The sequence below is a fragment of the Scatophagus argus genome, chromosome 24 (assembly GCF_020382885.2).
Source record: "Scatophagus argus isolate fScaArg1 chromosome 24, fScaArg1.pri, whole genome shotgun sequence".
Taxonomy (NCBI): domain Eukaryota; kingdom Metazoa; phylum Chordata; class Actinopteri; family Scatophagidae; genus Scatophagus; species Scatophagus argus.
Genome location: NC_058516.1, coordinates 3,614,694 through 3,620,693, shown reverse-complemented (window position 1 = coordinate 3,620,693; position 6,000 = coordinate 3,614,694).

The window sequence follows — 6,000 nt, the reverse complement described above, 5'->3', positions numbered from 1 at the left end:
TCGTCTGGAATGCAACTGACTGACTGTCACTTTGACTTTATGCAAGTGGACACACACATATGTGAGCACACACCCACAGAGGCAGGAATTCACACGCAGAGCCACATGCACACACAGTCACATGTAGACAGAATGATGCAGCACAGGCTCAGCCAGACGGAGCTTTGTGTTTGCATTACTCTGATGTGAATGCAGATTAAAGCGTCTTGAATCTCCAGCTCCACGCCTTTGTGGTTTAGATCACAACTGGTTCACGTCTGTTGACGGGATGCCGTCCAGTGCAGGAAATAGCTGGGCTCGAGAACATACGAGCTACTGCCGATAAAATGCACACAGAGATGGGCTGAATTAGTGGTGAGAATATGGGAGATAAAGGCTGGTGGGAAAAGAGGACTGAATGGTTTACTTTGCTGTTTGTATCAGCTCTCTGTTCAACCTTCATCTGATCTGCTGTGGGAAGCTCAGTGATTTTTGTCACGTTATTATCAGGGCAGTAATGTTTTCATTCCAGAGTTATTTGAACATTTCAAGAAGGCGGTCTGTCATAGCACAGTATTTTGGGCTCTTTTATACTGAACTTTTGTACAAAGTTATAGGTTGATTGTTCAGTTACAATCTGCATGGTTTTTGAACTACAGTATAGCCGAGAGAAGATTTGTTTTACAAGAAACTATACAATATCCAACAAAGAAATGAACTCGGGCTGAATGCGGGCTGGTAGTTCAGAATATGAACTACCAGCAGTGACTCCAAAATAAACTCTATTATGTCATCCTGGAGATGCAAATCCAAGCACAATCCCACACAACAAGCATAAGAAGCGCTCCCACTCAAAAGAGTGGGAGCCAAATTCCTACAATTCTGAAGTTACGTGTAAATCACGTCTGCTTCATTTGATCAGCTGGCAGTTTCACAGCCTATGACACTGTACCAGCAGTGATTAACTCATCTGCCTGGAAGCCTCTTTGACCAGGCGATGTGAGAGGTCATGCAGAAAAAGAGGTCTATTAAGCTAAGGTCCATTGCCCCTGGATAGAGGAGGTAACTTCTTTAGACTCTTTCTTAGCCCTCTCTATGGATGACCCCTGGTTGGAGAAAGGGTTGAGGGAGAAAAAAAGGCCGAAAAGAAGAGGGATGGGGGGTGCAGCGTGCCTTGATTAGGGTGCAGAGGTGGCAATCAGCTTGGCAAGCCTTCAGGGCACAAAGAGCTCAGGGATTTTCCTCCCTACCCCATAGCGAGCAGGAACAGGGAAGCATCCAGAGTGGCCTTCCCCAAAGGTAGAAAGCAGATGGTGGGGGATTAGCATCTCAATGTGGACATGCAGAACCACAGGGGGTCTCCCTCTCCTGCTTTCCTACAGGGGATAGGTGAGCTGAGGAAAAGGGGGCTTGGGAGAGACAAAATCAATAATTGGCGACACACAGCGCGCAGACAAAAGAACTGGGAAAAGCTGGTGGCTTTAAACAGTAGTGATTTTGCAAGAGAAGCAGCTAATTAAAGACTCTGTCTCGCAATGTGCTTCTCAGTTATTTTTGCTGCAGCCTTTCTATACATATTTCTGTGGTTTTTACTCAATGCTGAAGAACCGTATGCAAACTCTAGATGTAATACAGCACTGAAACTGGCCTGCATAGACAGTAGAAGCAGATAGCAATCAGACCTCGTGCTCCTGTAGACAACAAGAGAGATAACATCACAGGGACGCAGCTTTGAAGTTGACATCCACGATGTTTGGACTTGTACTGCATACAGTCAGTCAGAGAAAAACATGCTGGTGTCAGAATTTTCTTACCTGACAGAGGAAACAGTAAGCCTACTAAATGCCACTCATGCACACAGAAAATAAAACAAAAAGAAAATGGAGAAGCAAAGCAGATATATCCTACAACATCATATCAAATATCAAATAATCTATGGACTCTGAGCTCTGCAGGGTTTCTCCCTTCGCTGTAAAATGTCAGCTCCCGGACCTCAGCATGACAAATGTCAGGCAGTTTAGATGCAGAAACAAAACACAGAAGACAAGTTTGCCATTCCTAAAAGGACAAGAAACGTGTTAGATTTTGCTGTATTTGCTCCCAAATTTATAAATACCAAGGTCACTGAATATAAACGTTTGCAAGGAAACTGAGGCTGCATACGATACAGATGCCAGGATATGGCACTTAAATAATAAATACAGTGCATTCGGGAAAGTCATTTTTAAAAGCCTTATTACTATTCCCATCAGAAAGCTACTCATTATTCAGGGATTTGCTGAGTACTTTGCCTTAATGAGTTTAAACACATGTTATCATATTATGTTGTTACAGGTTGCCAAGTGAATTGTGGGCCACTGTTTTGTTAAACTGAGTTAAGCTTGTTTGGTAGCCATCTATGGATGGATCATGTAATTTACAGATGAGGTGAACAGAAACACATCACATGGAAATATGGGCCTGCAAGCTCAAGTTTAACCCGTGGCTTGTTACCAGCCATTGTCAGCATTAAAAGGAGAACACTTTCCATCCCCAGAGGCCATTCACAAACATCTGTTGATGCTCTGAAATAAAGCTATCAGCTCCTTTTTCGACCAAGATTTACGCTCTTTGATTTAATGAGGTGACCCGAGACAGTGAAGACTCCCACCCCGCCTACAGACAGCACCATGGGGATGCATGCTGTCGTACATCAACTCTCAACATTACTGGTCTCTCAAATGCTGAAAATGGTTGGCATCGAATAGAGATGGAATGAATTTCAAATGGGAGCAAACAAACAAGGAGCGACTCCCCGTTTCTAGTCTCTTTCCTTTCTAATGGAGTGAGCAGTCGGGTCAGGGGTCGTTGCAGATTGTGGGGGAAAGGAAGTCTAAAGGAAAAGACAGTTTGGAAAAGGAAAAGAAAATGAGAGCAGAGGAAGAGAGAACAGAAAATGTGTGAATGCTGTTTTCCAGGCTCTTACTACAGAGTGAGGTCGAGCTACACAGAGGGTCCACACACTGATACTCAAAGGGGTCATTCCTTTGAGGGGCCGGTTTCCATGGCAGGGGTTGCTGTGGTGAGGGGGGCCCTTGTTGGTCCCAATGGGGCGGTAGGCACAGTCAACGCTTCAAAACAACACAGACAGTCTGAGTAGGAGGACACTTGTGAACAAGAAAATCACTACAGTGTAGTATGAGAATACAAGAAGCCTTTTTCACTCACATGACTGGCAAAATAAAAGGGCTGCTGTTTTTTATTTGAAAGTGAAACTTGAAATTTGAATTGACAGACATTTGAGCAAACAGACTGACCTGATGATGGAGCTACAAGAGCGAGTTTTCTACGGTCACCAGTGTAATTATAATTCATCCCAATAGGTGTGGAGAAAATTTAACAGTAAAAGTTTATAAAATAGTAATAAAAGCCCATAAGAATTAAAGTCAGGAGTCATCTTCAATTGCTTGTTTTGTCTATCCAACAATGCAAAACCCCAAACTATTCAATTTACAGTGATATGAAAAAGCACAAAGTAATAAATACTGCAGTCAGAGAGAGCATGCCAACTGATAAAACTTAACTGATATTCTCTCATGTGACTGGCAATGTAAGTGTGTAATCAACAAATCATGTCAAGGGTAAAAAGGTGAGTAAACACAACTCTGCAAAGCCAACATGGCAGTGACTTTATTTGTGAATTTGCAGTAAATTACACCTTTCATCTCCCTTCATCTCCCTCCAGCTCCCACATGTCCAAGAGAGGATGTAAGATTTGCTGGTAAGTCCCTCTATAGACCCATTCAGTGGCAGTCACAGTAAAAACCCTTAGTGGACGCCAGCCAGGAGGTCCTCAACACGCACACACACACACACACACACACACACACACACACACACACACACACACACACACACAAACACGGCTGCTCTGTTCCTGCAGTCCAGTTAAAAACAGACTTGCAGGAACGTGATGTACCATCAATGCATTCATGCTGTCCATCTGTTTCTGCATCTCACACTGCCTTTACAAAGCTGCTGTCTGGGAACTTCCTATGAACTGGGGGTTTCCATTCATCCAAAACATGGCCCTGTCAGGCAGATGCACACATGCAGCAGAGATGGACACTCACAAGCCTTTGGTTAAGGAAGCTACAGGCCAACCAACCACCTTCCCTCAGCAGATCAACTGAAAAACACACCCACATTCAGATGAAATGCAGAAAAAAATGTTCATAAAAGCATGTAGAAACCTGATAGTCTGCATGTCCTAACAATGCATGGACTTTAACAATGAGGCTCATTGATTTCTGTAGTACCCTTCAGCCGCTACATTAGCCCACAACTGCTGCCAGTCGCTGTTTGCAAAAGGACGAGGAGAAAACAATCGAGCTGTTTAGCTTGAACATCTGGAAATCATAAAGGTTCAGCACTACATGGCTTAGGCGCTACGCTAGGCTAACAGGAGGTCCCTGGCCCATTCAAGAAGGAGCTAAGGCTCATTAGTGGTTTCTCCCCACTGTTGGCCCAGGTCAGGGTCCGACAAACCGGACCAGTCGTTGACGGAACTGCTGTATGTGCTGCTGCTGCTTCTAGTATATAATTTAGGCTACAATTAAAACCTAAAATGGTTCTGTCTTTGATGGAAAATTGGATAAAAGAGAACCTCATTTTTCCTTCATGCAGAAATCATGTATGAAAGAAACAAAATGAGTCAAATTATTGTTATTATTATTGGTTTTTTTTGCCTGATTTTAAAATAATTGTTTAGAATAGTGGAATATAACATAATTTGTGTTGTTTTGTGTTTATATTGGAAAACATTTGTTTGTTTGTTTTTGCCTGCATAAAAATACATTTGCACCCTAACATTCCTTACTTTACACTTGAACTGAAAAGCCAATAAAATCCAGCCAACCTTTGCTGTCTCGCTAACATTTTAACACATGCAGGACCCAGCTGGCTACATATAGCAACAGACAACGCCATAATATTATCCAGATATGTCAGCAGCTCAGTTGTCTGCATTCTTGTGCGCCAATTAAGGGTGTGAAGCCACAATTTAGAGCTGGACTATATGTCATAACCCTGCTAAAACAGAGATGGATAAACTTCCTGTAATAGCTCCGTGTGAACGTACAGCACAGTTTTGTCTTGGAATGTGTTGTTGGGCACTTATCCATGCAAGCTTCTCTAAAGAAAAAAAGCTTTCTAGAGGAGGGAAATAAGTCTCAGGCACAGGGATCAACATGGATTGGTTTTGCTGGATTCAAGCCAAAGCAACTTGTACAAGCGTTGTGGTAGGCAGATTGTGTTCTCTGTCTCTCAGAAACAAACTACTCACTCCCAGTCTTCTCCAGCCTCTCATGTACAAACCTGCCATTATCACATCAACCTCATGGATTAGCTAACATGTTTACAAGATCGGAAGCGAGAGAAAATATTTTAAGTGCCAATATCTGAGAGAGTTTGTTACCGAGTGTAAGAATGCCCAACACAAAAGCCTCCTCATGCTCTACATAAATGATGCCCGTCGACAGAGGTCCTCTCTGTCGATGGGCATCGTCCGTGAGGAATGAAATGAGACACTGGCTGTCAGGGCTTGTTTGGAAGACTGGCTGCTAGTCAGCCGTAGATGGAGATGGCACAGGGGCAGGCAAGGTGGACGGACACTTCGATAGGCTGTCCTGTATGATTTCATATGCTCCTTGAACATGGTGCTATATAAAAAAATCGAGAGGCCCTTTTCAAAGATTTTTATCACTATAGCTGCTACCCAAAAGCTATTTTGGTTGGTGAGAAAATGTCCATCTGTCCTCTGCTGTTACAGCATGTTGGTTTGCTTTCTCCATGTACAATCCCAGTCCCTTTAAGAGTCATATTTTTTCAAAGAGTGAGCAAGAAATTAGCAGGTTTCTATCCAAACACAGTGCAGATTTTAACTGAACTTGGAGAGAATTGGTTAAAAAAAAATGCATTACCATTATCCAAACATTAGGAGTTGGTTCATCAGCATGAAACATCTGGTGAGGCTGGCACTCA